General features: G+C 40.5%; 1 protein-coding gene across 4 annotated transcripts in view; it reads left to right on the forward strand.

Annotated features, from left to right (window-relative positions):
* gulp1a (GULP PTB domain containing engulfment adaptor 1a) overlaps nt 1-17,820 on the forward strand; it is an 82,982-nt gene that overhangs the window by 16,024 nt on the left and 49,138 nt on the right. For 2 of the 4 annotated variants that reach the window (XM_069154846.1, XM_069154850.1), the window contains exon 2: nt 17,635-17,720. The gene's annotated coding sequence lies outside the window, so the exon portion shown is untranslated. Of the gene's footprint in view, nt 1-6,116; nt 6,226-17,634; nt 17,721-17,820 lie in introns of all 4 variants that reach the window. The other 2 variants (XM_069154848.1, XM_069154847.1) reach the window with 2 other exon arrangements.

The raw sequence follows: 17,820 nt of genomic DNA on the forward strand, positions 1-17,820 counted from the left end.
CCCGATGGCGTACCGTGAGTGTGTCAACGCGTGTGAATGGGAAGCAGTGCGAAGCGCTTTAAGGCCGCTAAAGTGATAAAGAGCTGTATAAGTGCAGACCGTTTACCCCAATAATATTTAAGATTCATCCGCTTGGACATCACATGCATTATCATATTTTACATTCACAGTTACTTTGACATTTTTAGATTCCACACTGGCTCAGTCGTTTGTTTCTGGGAATACAAAATGCAAAAATAACAAGTTGAGCTCTTAAGAGCTTTTTCTTTCTTTTTTATAATGTCATTTAGACCAGAAATAGCCCATCCTTTAATCACTTTAAAAACACAGAAAACACCGCTTTGAAACTTTCCTTTTCAGAGGGAAATTTAGTCAAACCTTTTTAGACACTTTAGCCAAAGTCTTTAGTCACACTTGTGTGACCAAAGGAGCGCCACTACAAATGTTGAGGGAATGTTCTCGTGCTCCAGCTCTGCTCTCAGTGCAAATAACTTACAATTTCCATTGGCATATTTGTGCAGAACCCTTTGATAATTTGAGAAGCACTGTGATAAAATGGAAGAATTTCAGCAGTTTCTCATAATACCCCTGTATTAATCTCTACCTTTTTAACGTACGCTTTAGATGTTTCAGCAATGCATGTTCTAACCTTTTCCACACATCAACAAAGGCTCTACAGGCCCACGCTGACATCTTCACAAAGGACTTTTCTTTTTTTTTTTCTTTTTTTTTATTCCCCTCTTATCTTGACCCTTAAAAGCTGGTGTTCCAACTTTGCCACTCCTCTCGGCAGACCTCCGGGTCATCTTCCTCTTCCCTCCCGGACCTCTTTTCTTCTGTCATGCTCTGTGTTTCAACCCCTGATTGTGTCGCCTTCATCTGTCACAGCCCTCTCGCTGTCTAAAAGGAGCAGACAGTGACGGATGCTAATCACTTCGCCCCGTGTGCCCGTCCAACTCACCGCCTAGTCAACGAAGCCCAGCCCAGGCTTTCCCCTCTTTAAAGCCTATGAATAAATCAGCTGCTCCCTCTCCTCACTTCTACCGCTGTTGGTAATCTACATGCACTGATAGTAGTGGCGTTCAGACATATACAGTTGTCACTGCACCTGACGTAAAGAAAAATGCACACATTATAACATGTAAACTGATTCCTGTGCGTGTCTGCTCTATTTGCACTTAGAATAACACATCAGAAGCCTTGATTTCTGCAGATTTTCCCTTTGATATGACTTTCAGTGGCCTCTGATCTACTCTGCTGTTCATAAAGTGCAGGAAATGAAACACTTTACTGAGTCAGAGACAGTTGAAAATATTCAATATTGATTTCTCTGTGGCCCCAAAGCATTTATTTACTTAGCAAAAAGATGAGTTGCTGGCTACAGTAGGATGAAGGTCCCCTGATAAAACTACCTCAAAATAACCACTTTGATCTTGGCAGGCCCTGCGTGCGTGTGTGTGTGTGTGTGTGTGTGTGTGTGCGTGCGTGTGCGCACGCGTGTGCGTGTGTTTGTTTGCACAGATGGCTTTGTTGTGCTTATTTGCTACGATTTTGTTGCCTAGGATGTTTTGGAAGGTATTTGGTGGGCTGATTAAAATTCATGTTGCACATGTATTAGAATTGGCTCCATCTCAGTCCCAATTCATGCAGAATTTTATTTTCACATGAATGAATTTCATTCTGTATTTTCACTGAGTGGGAAATGCTTTGTAACTGCAACATTTAAGTTCAATCAAAGCGTTGTGGTTTCATACAGAGTGGGGGAAATTACGAAAGTCTGCTCGCCGGCAAGCTTTGTTTCACACTCCTCAACAATGTGTTGTGTTTGAGTGCTGCTTCGGAGTCTTCATTTGGACTTCCCAGATCCATTTTCAGTTGCCAGCTGCTAATTTATTTTGTCTAGAAACATTTCAAGCCATTAAATATTGATGGAAGTCACTCAAACAGCACTATTCAAGGGAAAACGTCGGCCCTCTCATGTTAATGACTGATTGCCAAGGTTGTTTTTTTTTTAATTTTTTAAATATGCTGCTGTTTTTTTGAGATATTATGGACTATAAATCACTCCAAAAGAGAATAGTGCCCTTTGACAAGGGCAGTTTCCTGAACATGTCGAGCATTAAAATACAGGTATTATCTCCCACGTGTTGTATCTGGACAAATGAAGGCTCCACTTCTTGGAGCCTCTGCTCTGGTCGGACGATTCTGTCCCTGAACTGCGGCACAGCTACCTTGTATCTTGTTTATCTTCAGGAGCCCTGAGCCGAACAATCAGGATTTCACTGAGTCTCATGGTAAGTAGGTTTACAGGCCAGTGAAGTGTATTGACCTGACACTTATTCTGCAGTAGAGCTTTGTAAATGATGAATGGGAACCATCTTTGCAGTCTCTCATGGCTTATTTACCTTGGGCTCCAATAGGGCTGTCACCATCATGATGCTTCAGTTGACAATTGGTTGACAGGCAAATAATTACGATTGACAATTTAATTTTCTTTTGCTGTTCGTTTTCTGCTGCTATGATTGTATAAGCCTAATCATGGTTTAATAATACACCTATTGAAAAAGCAAACCCAGTCACTGGCATTGAACATCGGAACATATCAATTGCACCTCCTGGCAAATCTGGCAAATCACCTCATCCGAGTTCTTGGGTTCTCCGCTGATATGTGCTCATTGGCTTTGGAACTAAATCCATGATGTTGATGTCAATAGATGCTTATCATAATGTGTTCTGTCGAACATTAGAAGTCGAGCGCCAAGAGGTTATCAGTTGGTGGTACTAATGCTCCACTCGTGTGCAGTTAAGTCGTAGCAAAAGAAGGGAAACACCCCAATGACTTTCATCGAGCTGTCTTTGCACAAATCAATAGAAATGAATCCAATAATTATACCACAAATAATCACGATCAAGCAGCAACCAACAGTGACATCACCCATTGGTTTGTAAACTGACGCTAAGAAGCTTTGAGTTTGACATTTCGGCCGTTGTCATCTTGTTAGTTCGGAGCGGTTTGGAGCCACAAGTGACCATATTTTCACGAGCTGGGGAGGCGCGAGCGGTGGATCTGACTCGATCTGATTGGAAACTCGAGAACACCACACCCCGCCCCCCTATAAGCGGAAATCTGACTGCACCTCAGGCCTGTCAATCAAACAAAAACACACTCAAAAAATGTGACTTAATTAATGACGGGATTATTTTCAGAGGGACCGCCCAAAAAAATGAATAATAATGAGGGACCGTAGCTAACAATATCAAAATAACTTGTGGAAAAAATGTATTGACTTCATGAGAGAAGCTGAATAGGAGTCTATGGAGCTAGAGGCACTTTGGAGCCAACCTCTAATGGCACTGTGTGGTATTGCCGTGTAAGGCACGTCAGATTTAGCCTCATTTTTCAGCCCCGGAAGCTATATGTCCACTTTTATACGGTCAGCGATGATGTGATAGCTTCAACAGGCCTTGGCTCCCAGTATGCAGTTATGAATATGGATTGTGTAGCACTGTTAGAGTGTTTCCAGCACGAACCGCCTTTTTAAGGTCATGCCACAGCATCTCAATAGGATTGAGGTCATGAGATGAGTGGGCAAAAATTCCTCCACAGCGCTGTACAAGACTCATTGCAAGTTATCGCAAACGCTTTACTGCAGTTGTTGCTGCTAAGGGTGGCCCAACCAGTTATTAGGTTTAGGGGGCAAACACTTTTTCACACGTGGCCATGTGGGTTTGGATTTTATTTCTCCCTTAATAATAAAAACCTTCATTTAAAAACTGCATTTTGTGTTTACTTGTGTTATCTTTGACTAATATTTAAATTAGTTTGATGATCTGAAACATTTAAGTGTGACAGACATGCAAAAAAAATTGGAAATCAGGAAGGGGCAAACACTTTTTCACACCACTGTATGCTTACATGCTTGAGATGCGCTATACCTACCATGGATAACAATTTGTTGTAGCTTCATAACTTGTTCAACATGGAAACTTTCCCTTCCAGCTCTTTAGGGCATTATTCAGCACCACGGGGAGCCCGAGCTCCTCATAAGAAGCGAGGAATCCTGACCCCAGAGTTGAACCACTAAATCAAGATGAGCTGGAAGAAGTCTGAAGATGTGTTTCGCTTGCTTAGTTACCCTCAAGGCCATCTCCTGTCACAGCTGCTCTGTGCACTGACAGAGAAGGATAGCCCCTTGGCAGATTGCTTTGGCCGGCAGCCCATACATGCATTGAACTTTAAAGTTGGCATGAGATCTGTCTTTCTTTGTCTGAGTGGAATCCGCTCCGGTGAAGTTCAGTTCATGAGGTGGCCGTATATACCAGGCTGCGCAGAAACATATGGAAAATGTCCCGATCAAGTTTTTTTTTTTTTTTTTGCCCCGCTCAAGGTATTTAAATATTGAGTATGTGCCCCACTTAAAGCTCATTAAAACTATTAAAATCGATCCAATTTATATGCTTGACAATTGAATAAGTCTGTAATGCATGAAGGACTGATTACCTGCATCCAAGCTGTTCCTTATTGGGTTATTTTATCTATATTTTCTTATAATATAAAATAAACAAACAAAACATGTTTTTTAAAAAAAAAATTACAATTCCACTGAGTGCAGCTCCAGTTTTCATGTCTTTATTTATTGTTTTAATTTTTTTTTTTAACAAAGTAAGCAAACATGTAAATGGCTCTTATTAGTTCCACTTAGTGCCGCATTGTGTACGAGCACATCTTAATTGACTGTCATAATCATAATTAAACTTTCAATTGGTGTATTGGCGTTAACATTTACAGTCACAACACATAAACATCTTAATTACGCTTTTGTTGAGAGTTTATGGAGACATTAAGGGCTGTTGTGCTGCTTTTGTTTTCATTTTCAACACATTTCCACACTGCACATGTTTTAGCTTCTGGATCCTGACACACATCTGTGCTCTCTAGAACCGGTGCTGAATATAGCTCAGCACGTCTGATACCAATCAGTTAGAAAGATGCCTTGATTGGACCCATTACTGATCTTTGAGGTCGGCGTGGGCCATCCATAACGGAAACCAATAACACCACCCACATAATTCGATTCAGTTAAACATTTTTCGTTAATTCCTTCAGAAAGGCTGTAATCTATGTCCCGCCCTTTTAACGCACCTGAAAGTAAAGCAATCACTCACCTATGACTGAAAGTGTAATCCTGTGTGACTTTCAGCCCGAGTGTACCTGTGTGTTTTGAGTTGGGTCATTCGAAGAGAAGTATTTTTGGCAATTTTCATGGTAGATTTCAAAATGATTTTCAAAATGGCTCCGACGTTGGAGAAGCTGCTGCTAAGGGTGCAGATGGAGAACAGCCTGTTGTCACTATTCTTTCAACGTGATTAAAGTACAGAATGAAACTAAATGTCTAAAAATAAATGCTGTTTCAAGAGGAAACACAAGCAACCAGTTTCTGCTCCCCACCTGTGGATCAAGCTTCCTGAACGGTTGAGGTCTGCTAAAAATATCAGCCCTTTTAAATCAGGGGCCTACAATGTTATTGTTTGCTGCGACAGTAAATTAGATATGAGCTTGTACTCATATGGCTTCATCAAGTTCTTAAAAATTGCCTTTTTAAAAATGCTTTCTCAAATTGAATTTCTTCATTGTTTTATGGTCTCTAAAATGCCATTCGTATGTCTTCTTCATATCTTCTATTTATTGTATTTCTATGCCTCTATAAAGGACTTTGAATTGCTTTGTATCTGAATGGCGCTCCATAAAAAAAACTTTCCTTGACATCTCTTGCCATCACATAAATCAGAACAATATTACTGAATCTGACAAGCGTATGGCTGAAGAGAAAATTGCACATTTCAGACAAAGCATTACATTGCAGAATTGTCTGCTATTGACACAGCCTTAATCCCCCCCCCCCAGAGGGAAGGTGTAAATGTGCTTTTAGATTCTTTACATACTTTTAAGTAATATAGTTTGTGATAAATCTTGTGTTTGCAGGACATGTGACAGTTTTTCTTGTGTAGATTTTATGTTTTGGCACACAAAGACCAGGAGGATTCTTTTCAGAGATATAATCTGTGATTTTTTTTTTTTTGATATTTTTTTTTTTGTGTTTATTGTTTAATGTCAGCAGTTGTAAGAGGTCCAGTACGAGGACAACAATTCCTGTGCACAGGGGACTTTGCAAATGACAGCGTTTGTGGGGCTGCAGCTCTGAGTTGGACTGCTGGACTGGCTGAGTATGTTTGTATTTTGTTTCTATCGTCTTTCATTCTCCCAAGATAATTATAGGGGAAGCACTGAATTAAATCTCAAATGTGTTGCCTACCTCCTCCATCAGCCCCGCTGGAGCGCCACCATTATGAGATCTTTCCTTTTATTAAGTGTTTAGAGAAATGTACAAAAGAGTGATAATTCATCTCCGCATCGACCTTCGTCCCACTTCTAAATTTTCCGAAACCCATCAGCTGCCTCTGTTTTACCCTATTTGTGTTGCTCAGTCTGAATTAGACCGTTGTTGTGCTATCTTTAAAGTGGCACACTTCACACGTGCTTGCCGAGCAGACAATAAAGATAATGAGAACTGATGATTTCCTGTCACCGTGGCTTCATGCTATCGTCGAACATGCGCCTGTCAGATTCCAAATCAACACTGAAGCCGGCCGTCGACACATCGCAGCTGCTGTGATGCCCGCAAAGGTCAACAGATTTTTAAAGGTCACTTTTCCCAAAATAGATTTCGAAAACATTCAGAGTAAAAAAAAAAAAAAAAAATCACTGCCGAGTTTAACCTCAAACTGAACCAGTAAGTGTAACTGTAGGTTTGCTGAGTGAGTAATGCGAGCGTATTAAAAATGCAGCTTTACCCTCTCCGTGACACGGGGCTCGTTCAACCTGCCGAAGAATATTTTTCATTACTGTGACAAGTTTGTAGAAGTGAATTCAATCGAAGGAACTCGTTTTAAGACATCTTGAAGAGAAAATAATGAATGCTTGTGTTTTTGTGATCTATGGTTCAGCGGCTGTTTTTAGCAAATGTGACATTTTTCCTTGAAGACAGCTGCCATTAGTCAACCTGTCAGACTCTTCACATCCAAGCATCACCAACTTTGATTTTCCAGGTTTTGAAGGATTTATCAAGTCTCATCGTTCTTATTGCACAAATTTGGGGTTAAGGAGGCAATAGCTATTTCAGGAGCTTGCCTCTCTTTGTTTATCTGGTCCATATAAAGGCTTTTGATGTTACCAAAAAAAAAAACAATATCTCAACCAACCTTTATTGAAACAAATATATAACACACTTGTTTGGCTGAAGGTTTGCAGAGGGGGGCTGCAGAGGAATGTTCCTGAGTGGAGATAAGAGGATTTTCAGGGGTGCTCGCTGCACAGTCAGGAAACAAAGACGGTCAAAGTTGAACCCCTGTGGTGCTGGATCGGCAGCCAGGCCCCAGGAGACGCGTGCGGACAAAGGTTTTGACTATTTTTTTTTAAAGGTAGTCGAACAGCAGTCTTGGTGTGCCAGTTTTCTTTCCATTCAGTAGAAAAATATGTGTTAACTTGCAGACAGCAGGATTCGATGTGACTGCAAGCAAATTCTTACAAATACATACTGCTCAGTTTCTTTAGGGTATGCAACTTCACAAAGAAAGCAAAGAAAAATACCATTCCTGTGCTGTTTTGTTTATTCAAAAAAAAACAAAAAAAAAACAGCCACCACAAAAAGAAAATTGTGTAGCAGAAAAAGAGAAAGTTCAAAATGTTAGTCTTGCTTTTAAGTTAATTTTAAAGCACATAATTCATGTAATGCATATGTAATAATCAGAGAAAAACAACAATCAGAAACCATAACAACTTTTGATGCAACCCCCATAACGCTCATAAATCTTATACCAGAAGATCTAAGACGTCTGACCCATTTCTGACAAGTCTTTCAGAGTTACTTTGGAGCGAGAGCCTGCGGGGCTTTTTGGAGAGTAAGTCGATTATATTAATCAACACAAAAATTACCTGGAAGTCAATGGACTGACTCGAGGCCAGTTATGGTGTCCTCGGATGTAAAGTTTTTGTTAAAACTCTGGCTGCTATATTTATAATTAATTACAGTACTCTAACGTACTTAAAGATAAATACATGTTTTTGCAGCCAGTACCATCAGTAGGAATTATCCAGGTTCAGAAACGTCTCGGCCAGCTTCAAGAGCGTCCTGGAGCTCTACCGAGCTGCCTGAGCTTGTGGTTGGTACCTACACGGGCAATTATGTTCCAGGTAGTTAGATTGATTTCTATAGCTGGAAAAGCAGACCTGCACATTTTTTATTTTCACTTTGTCTTTCGGGGAGACATTGGGTTCATGTTAGCTGTTTTCAGCTTGTTAGGGGGGTTATTGTGCCTTAACCAATCAGCATCGACTCGTGTTAACTGCTGATGTAATTTTCCATTGATAAAAGCAACCTTGTGGTCGTGGCAGCTCAGATCAATCAGTGTCTCTTGTGTTGATTGAAGAAGTTTGCCATTTTCAGAGTTGTTATTTCTGCAGTTTAACCTGCAGAGAAAATATCTCCGTTCCGATTGACTCTGCTGATTTTTTTTCCTTTTTAACTAACACCTGCCAATGAGTGCACTATTGTAGCTCTTTGAATTGGTAAGAGGACAAAAACACTAATTGAGTGACGATCAGGAACACTGATGACAGGATTTCTATCACAGCTGTTGTTCATTGTTTGCTGTAAATGACCACATTTGGGGCAGCCCAAAGCATTTTCTGTTTAACTCCAGCCTTTTGGATGAAAGAAGGGAAAAGACAAAATTCTCAGGACCACTTCTGCCCATATGTTTCTTAGAATTAGCTGCCTCAAGGAAAAAAGGAGTACCGCGACATGGAGGCTGTAAAGCAGCTTGGCAGGTGTTGGGATACTGTACAGCTGTCAGTTAGGGAGGTTATTCATGAACATACTCAGTGAGTAACAGCGCAGCCATTATGGTGGAGTTATCGGACTCTAGGAGCATTTTAAGGGTACAATCATAAATGCAAGTAAAACTGTAAACAGAAGCAGTAATTAGCAGACAATCACATCAATGGGCAAGGTAGCTTAATTTACTGTGTATCGGACATTTGAAACACAGAGCCACTAGCAGTTTCAAAAGTAAGCAATACCAATGTTATGAAATCAAAAAGATCAAATAGCTTATAGTAAAACTAATATAATTTAAAGCAAAATAAATAAAGTGAAGATAAAATGCTAATGAACCTCAAATAATAAAAGACCATAAATAGAGCTTGAGTGTAGCTACAGCGCAATGATAAGTTGTCAGTCGCCCCAAATGCAACAAAGGAAATGAAAGTCAAGTGGAGAGTTTTTAATTTAGACTTGAAAGAAGCTACAGAGCAAGCAAAGAATGTACAGGCATGGCTTTAGGTATGATTTTGTATTTGTTTTAATCATAAACTGGATGGAGGTTCTGAGCCTGAAAAGTGAGGGCAATACGGAGGTGTTATAAACTGCAGTACCACCGAGGGCCACTAGGGGTTGACTCCAAAAAAGCTCTGGCTCCATAGACTTCTATTTACCTTCTCTCATGAAATACAAAGTCAATAAAAAAATGTCACAAGTCATTTTGCAGTCAGTCACGGAAGTCACTGCTTCTTATTAGTTTCCTGCCAGTCAATCTGAAAACAAACCCATCATTTAATTAGATATTAGGCCTCAAAAAGTGGGGCAAAGGTTGAAAACTGTCAAAATGAGTCAACTATTGTATTCATAACTTCCTGTTCTCTCGTCAATACAAAATTAAAATGAGAATCATTTTACAGACCTGGCGGCTCCAATGGCAGGTCATTTTACAATGAGGACAATGTTATGGAGGGGAAGTGGTTATGGTTGAACTATACTAAAAATATATGTATTTTGATTTATGCTTTCAGTTACTGCTACTGACAAGTAAAGTAATTAAAGAATTGCAGTGCTTGCATAACACAAGCTTCATTAGATCATTTCATGGTGGGTTTTTTTTCCCACTTCACCAAGGTCATGACAAAGAAAAGAGGAACCAGTCTTTACCCGTCTTGGTATTCACTTACCTGCCAGTTAAACATAAAAAAAAGAAAGAAAAAGAAAAAAAAAAAAAGCTCATTTGAGTATGACCATGTTTTCACATCAGAACTGTAAAGCTTTGTCGGTTTGTGAGACATGGTGAGACAGTGACGAATGGAAACAAGATCAGTTCAGCTTTTGAGTGTAAAGCTCGGCTGGGGGTCTCTGTTGTCTTTCGAACGCCTGAAACCACATGAGAAAACAGTGGTATCCCTCTCCACACTCGGAGGTGCAGATGTTTACTGTGCTCCATTAGCCCGGCCCAGCAGAGCCGGAAATGTAGAGCGCTTCTATATTTATTCCAAAATCGAGGAGGTGTGCTCGGTAACGTTTTATCAATAATACAAACCCGTCTTGTTGCGTTTGCTTGTCTTGCTGTTTGCACACTGGAGAAGCTGATTAACTTGTCTTTGCGTGGAAATACCGTTCAACCAAGCCTCACTGAGGTTGACATGGAATACCAGTTAATGTTTTAACTGGGTCAGGTTGCGCATTAAAGCTGCTGTAGGTTTCTTCTGAAGCACACCAAACAGGATTGCAGTCGGCTTTTGCTGCACTAGAATTCTCTTCAGTGTGTGTGTGTGTGTGTGTGCGTGCGTACGTACGTGCGCATGTGTGTCTGTGGCTCATAAGCTTTCGAGTCTTCAGAGATGCAGCATATGATTTAATAATAAACAATGTTTTCATCTCTTACATATTCCGCAGCTTTTCAATGGATTTACTCGCACCTTATTTTATTCATTAGATCCTCAACTCAATTTCCGCCTCCGAGGTTCTTTATGCCCTGAAAGACGCCTGCCGCTCCGATAGGAACAAATGGCAGTGAACATGTAGTGTGTAGTGTGTTTCTTGCGCATGAATGCAGACCCCCATATGAGACACAGGTTCATGTCACCCATAAATGCATGTATACACCCGCGGACAACTGGGCGCACAGATGCCGACCACGTCTATAGTACGTGTTTGCTGTATTCGTGAGTACTGCTGATCACACGCCTGTCTGCATATGAAGGTCATAAAGGTGTTCATGTAGTACGGGAGCGGTTCATATCACATGATGGAGTCTACTCTTTTGTCATAGAAATGCAGTTTCTGTGCACCTCATATCAAATCTTGTAGAATGCTGTCCCTATAATGGCACATTTAGTAGCTGTCAGTCATAACGGATGATCTTCATCAGCGGGGGAGGAATTTACATTTATCAGCGATAGCCACAGCTGGAGGTCGTGTTTTTTCGGGTTCTCCGCCCATCCGTGAACACGATATCTCACAAACGCCCAAAGGGTATATTTGGTCAAAATTGTCAAAAACATTCACTTGATACCAAGAATAAACTGATTACATTTTGAGGGTCAAAGGAAAAGGTCACTGTGACCCCGATTCGACACATTCACACGATACCTCAGAAACACCTGGATGGAATTTCTTCAAATGTGGCGCAATCACTCACTTGGCCCTGAAGGATAAACTGATTAGAGTTTGGTGGACAAAGGTCAAAGTTCAAAGTCACTGTGACCTCACGTTCCCCTCATCTGTCCGTCCCGTTCTTGTGAATGCAATATTTAGAATTTGTCACAAACATTCGCGTTAACGCGGCAATAAACTGTTCAGATTTTGAAGGTCAAAAGTCAAGGTCACTTTGAGTTCAATATCTATATGGTTTTGGACAGATGTACATATAAACTACTACTTGAGTGGTTAGCAGAGGCAAACAACAGCTACGCGGTAATTCTGTTTTTTTTTTTCCCGGAGCACTTCAAAGTCTTCAAAAGCTACTGATTATTAGTTTTGGTTGTTGCACAAGAATCCTCATACATTTTAGTTTGTTTGAAGAAAATAAACTTCCAGCAGTTACCGTCATTCGTGTTCTCGGCTCATAACACAGTCAAACTGGGGATTGTGTGATGACTTCTGTTGCTTGTTCTCCTGGTTGCCATCGTACAGCTGCATCCAGTAGGTGCAACTTGTCCCTATATCTCGGCAATAAAACTGGTAAATAAAACCTTGTCATGGCCAAAATGAATGATGGCCCAATTTAATAAAAAATACGATGGATGTTTGAGGAAAGAAATCTGTCATCGAGCCGTCCAGTTTTAAAATCAAAATGATTGTTGGGCGGAAGTCTCTGCACATGGTGGCCACATATTTCACGGTGGTGTTATTTAAAGCACATGCACATAATTTTCTCTCATTGTCATTTAATGCTGTGGGAGCACTAATGTACCATGAAGGGCGAGCTATTCAGAAAGCCCACGAGTCTCAAAGTCTGTGCTTGGCTTTTCACAAAAAAAGCTGATGCATTTTGACTGTCTGTCGTCTCCGAGTATGTCGGCGCGCTGCAGGTTTTAATGTGTTCATGCCAGCTTGTACCTTTCGTACAAAAACAAAAAAGGAAAAAAAAGCACACCCTGACATCTGCCCGTTCTGCCCCTCGGGAAGTAAGATGGGCCAGAGCCAGTCCGGTGCTATCTGTATGTTCCCTGTCTCTTATCTACCACTTCCAGCATGTAAGGTGCTGGATCTGTGCTCCCTGCCAGCATGATGGTGTTTTTGCTATCAGAAAGCGACCCAAAGGGAAGAAGAGGGTTCAAGACCTTTTAAGAAAACATTATTATTTTCAACAGGATTATTACGTGGTAGCACGATGGACAGTGCTGCCCACCGTGACCTTAACCATTAAAACACACACACCCTCCACATCTACTTTATACACTGATTTATTTTGGTCGAAGGCCCGACTATTACCGGGGCCCGGAGCAACGCAAAGAACATTTTATTATAGATTTTTTTTTTTTTGGACTCTGGTCGATGCGATATACTCTTTTTGAATTTACTACATTAGTGCTATACATGAGGTGGTGTGCTTTATCGTCATTTTTGGCGCGACAGTGATTCGGTCCGTAAGCATCATATTGTGGAACAATTCACTCTGAAAACATACAACTTTTTGTTAGTGCGATTACCGTTTCCATGGCAATACACCGGGTATGACTAAGAGCTGGAAAACGATCACTCGTGTCAGTAGACTTTTGTGTAATGTACGCAATGTTTACTACTCCGGGAAGCAGGCCGACCCCTAGCAACGACCCTAGCGACAGAGGATTTCTAGTCCGTTTTTATTTCTTTCTAGATATTGTTTCTCAAAGTGAATCACACAAAACTGCTTCGCGAGCTCAGTCTTTTTGTAACTAAGATAGCCGCTGAAAAAAGATGTCAATGGACTTATGAAGTTTTTAAGATTTTAGCATCTTGTCGTTAAAACCAACCCGGTCAAGCCGGCCGCCGCTCGGATTTTAAGTGTGCGATTATTCGGGGTGTTGCGGTACGGGTGCTCGGAGCAACAAAAGAGCACCAAAAGAGACCTGGTTTCACTAATTGGGTCACATTTAACCGGCCTATAACAAGTAAAAACAACATTATATCATTATATTGTATATTCTATGAAATGTAATTCTAATTATATATTCCCACTGAGAAAGCGGAGTGATATTTCTAGTGACGAGCAGGATGTGCTTTTATGCTGATTTGAGCACGTTCCAAATGTGCAGTTGACCAATCAGATCTCCGTGTCGGAACTACTTGTTGTATAACTATTGATATCCTCTTGTTGGATTATAATCCCATTTTTCTGCAACAAATATCTCTTTGGTTTCTTTTTTGAATTGTAGTGACAAATACAAAGAAGGTCGCCATAGCAATCCAAAGAGTATGTGCCTTGTTATTTTATTCTTTTGAGGAGCTTTTTGTTGTCCTAGAAACGTCGCGCTGGGTTCATGTTTTGGGCCTGTAAAACCCTTTGAGTCATAATTAATATTGGACCGTACAAGTAAACTTGACATGACTTGAAATTTCAGATCAAGGCTTTTTTTTCCACCGAGTTTGTTTTTGGAGTCAACTTTCTGCCTCGCTGTCAAAATTGGCCTAAGAGGATTAATCCGGTAGACCTCCCCTCCCTCACATCAAGTAACCCACCCCTGACCTCAGGGCTTCAAGCCCCTCGTTGTCAGTGTGAATTACTGTTTTGGGGTGATTTGCTTTCTGCTAATGAGGAGGAACAGGGTAAAACAATTTCATCTGAACGAGTGCTGTGATCCTCTTCCATTTTCATTTAATTTTCTATCACGAACTCATTTCAGTGGGCAACGCATAGTGTCGTTGTTGTGATGAATGTTGAACGAAGGTTGATTGCCTGAATATCAGATATCGGTTTAGATATTCACCTCCATGCAAATACACCACTTTTAATTCAAGTAATGGAACAGTCAACAGAAATCCAGTATATTTCACAGTATAAGGCACCAAATAACACCTGTTTCCTTAATAAGATTCAGCTCTCTGGTATGTAAAACCTTATTTCTGAATCATAAACTCATCGCTCGAGGGGAGATAGGAATGACAGTTTTTTTCTTCTTTTTTTTTTCTCTTCTCAATTCTCCTCCATTATTCAGTATGATGTATGCCGTGGGATGCGAAAAGGCAGCCACTTCTAACAGTGAGAGAAACGCTGAAGGAAACCCATTTTGCATTATCCCTCAGCTGGGGATGGATAGGAGAAATTTGATTGTCACCTTTGTTTTGGCTCCGATGGAAATGACAATATGGAGATGGAAAACGATTTGATTTTGAGAGATTATTCTGTCTTCGGATATGATAAAAGTACATTCAATCAAAAAAAAAATATTGATTATAAATCACAACGGGTTATTTCATGGCACTTAACATATTAAAGTCTTTACAGCAGAACGTTATAACATCATACAGAGAAACCCAACAATTCCCACATAAGCTAGGAGGGAGAAACTCCTGTTTAAGGGAGAAAAACCTCCAACAGAGGGAAGGAAAAACTCCCTCTTAACAGGAAGAAACCTCCGACAGAACCAGGCTCAGAGGTGGGCGGCCATCTGCCTCAACCGGTTGGGGTGAGAGGAGAGCAGAGAGAGAAAAGGGCAGCACAGAGATGTAAAACATGAGCTGCTGGTGCGGGCGACAATTACAGAGCAGAGACGTGCAGCTCAATGGCCGAGAAATCTGTAAGAGAAAGAACAAACATTATGCGAGTGTGGGAACTGAATGGAGAGGCAACAGACAATAAGCAAAAACTATGGGAGAGAAAAAGCATGAAGTTGATGAGATGTAATGGTGTGAGATAGGAGTTATAGAGAGTGAAAGAGTGAAGAAGCTCAGTGCATCACGAGGTTCCCCCAGCAGCCTCGGCGTAGAACAGCAGAACTGCAGGATGGTTCAAGGCCACCTGAGCAGCCCTAAGCTTTATCAAAAAGGAAAGTTTTAAATCTAACCTTAAATCTAGATGGTTTCTGCGCTTCGAATCCAAACTGGGAGCTGGTTCAACAGGAGAGGAGCCTGAAAACTGAAGCTCTGCCTCCCATTCTACTTTTGGAAACTCTGGGAACCACAAGTAGACCAGAGTTCTGAGAGCAAAGTGCTCTGTGAGGATGATGTGGTTCTATAAGATCTCTGTGAGGATGATGTGGTTCTATAAGATCTCTGTCAGGCTGATGTGGTTCTATAAGATCTCTGTCAGGATGATGTGGTTCTATAAGATCTCTGTCAGGCTGATGTGGTTCTATAAGATCTCTGTCAGGATGATGTGGTTCTATAAGATCTCTGTGAGGATGATGTGGTTCTATAGGATCTCAGATCACGATGGAGCCTGGTCATGCAGAGCTTTGTAAGTCAGCAGGAGAATTTTTAATTCTATTATTGATTTAACAGGAAGCCAATGAAGAGAAGCTAAAACAGGAGAAATGCGATCTCTCTTGCTAAATCCCGTCAGTACTCTTGCTGCAGCATTTTGGATCAGCTGCAGGGTTTATAATGAGTAATTTGGACATCCTAACAACAAGGAATTACAATAATCCAGCCTGGAAGTAATAAATGCATGATTTAGCTTTTCTGCATCACACTGAGCCTTGTGGAACTCCATAGCTAACTCTTCATTGTCTGGAAGACTCATTGAAATCTATCTAAAAAGTAGGATTTAAACCAGTGTTATGCAGTTCCCTTTATCCTCGTAACATTTTCCAATCAGACATGCAGTCTTTTAGTTGTGGATTAAACGGAGAACGCACATTCCCTTTCCGTTTTCACACATTGGCCTTATCTCAGCAGTTGTTGGACAAATGCAACATCTCAGGTTAAAGTTTTTTTGTTTGTTTCTAGATCCAGTTGTCCGATTTATTTTGCTGATGTATTTGAGTTTTAACGGTGCCAGGACCATAAACTTGCAAGGCTAAACAATACATATTATGAACTCTAAATGTGTTGTCAGTAACCAGCAATGCCTCGTATGCTCGTTTTCAATATCACATAACTTCTATGAGCAGCTCCAGTCGTCTTATTATGTACAAAATCTCACACAGAAGTCACCCAGCTCAAATTAGTGCAACACCTTCCACACTCTGCGCCCTTACATCTATCTCTGAATGTCATTTCCCCCTAAATTCTTCAGGCACTTTCATGGTAACTATACAATTCTGCAGGGTGACACATAATGGAAAACGTTGGCCCTCATATATCAAGTGTGCAGACAGCCCACTTTAATCTGGAGTGTGTCCCCTATTAAAATACTAATTTGAACTCTGACATAATCGGCTATCATGCTGAAAAAGGCCAAAATACAGTGTCCGTTTAGGAAGAATCACCTCAATTCTACTGTAGAGTGAAATCAGGACCTACTGGGAAGAAACTGAAGAGGCTCGAGGTTTTGTTGGAGACAAAACAAACATGGCTTTCTAATGAATGTGCTCAGCTGTTTTATGGCTTTTGATTTCAGATTTGCCAAAGAAGAACATTATTGATTATTTTTTTCTTATTCTTCAACGACGCACTTTTGATAGTGATTGATCAATGTGTTTGTTTAGCTTTCTTCAAACCATCAATAAACAATGACGGCTCACAAATCTCCCACACAGCTGTCACTGGGCTATAAATTGAATAGATTTATATGAGCAATTATGTGAACAAAAATGCTTTATAGTGTTGGATATCATGCAAAGCTCATGTTGCTTGAATAGGAACATTTTTCCTGAGTGAAAAAGAGCTGAGTCGGCACCTCCGTCATCAAGCACACACTAACGTAATAACTATAGTTGAATACATTCACTAATTACATGTGTTTTGTATTTATTCCATTTATTTAGGTTTTTTATTACTCTGTCCTTTGTGCTTTGTGATACTGTATCTTATATTGCCTCCATAAATGTAGGCTTAAACTTCATCCACTCATCAATTCTGAGAGGTTGACATAATTCAGTGGAAGAAATGGTGTATTCCCAATAAAACAGTGATTGCAACAGTGAACCTGTTTATTTCTTTAATTCCAAAGATGCATTTTCTTACAGTGAAGGAAATTACTAAATTTAGAGCGATAAATAACTTTTTTTTTTATTATTTTTTTTTTATGGCTTAATGTACTTATTGTAAGTCGCTTTGGATAAAAGCGTCAGCTAAATTAAATGGAATGGAATCACATCAGATGTTCGACTCGCAGCGGGGTTTGCTCGATCCTTAAGTATTTCTCTTCTCTTTCTGCCGACAGAAGATGCAGCGCTCATGAGCATCCATCAGCGCGTAGATGAGTGAGGCACAACAGCCAAACCTGAACATCCACAGTCCGCAGTAACCGTAAGTCTCTTTCCCAGCGTATCTTCCCGGCTGTCTGCGAGTTTATAATTATATATCATTATCATTGTATAGCTGCACAGCCTGTTTCAAATCCCTCTCC

Source organism: Embiotoca jacksoni, unplaced genomic scaffold (assembly GCF_022577435.1).
Source record: "Embiotoca jacksoni isolate LCO1_2020_lvr unplaced genomic scaffold, fEmbJac1.0.p SCAF_2, whole genome shotgun sequence".
NCBI lineage: Eukaryota > Metazoa > Chordata > Actinopteri > Embiotocidae > Embiotoca > Embiotoca jacksoni.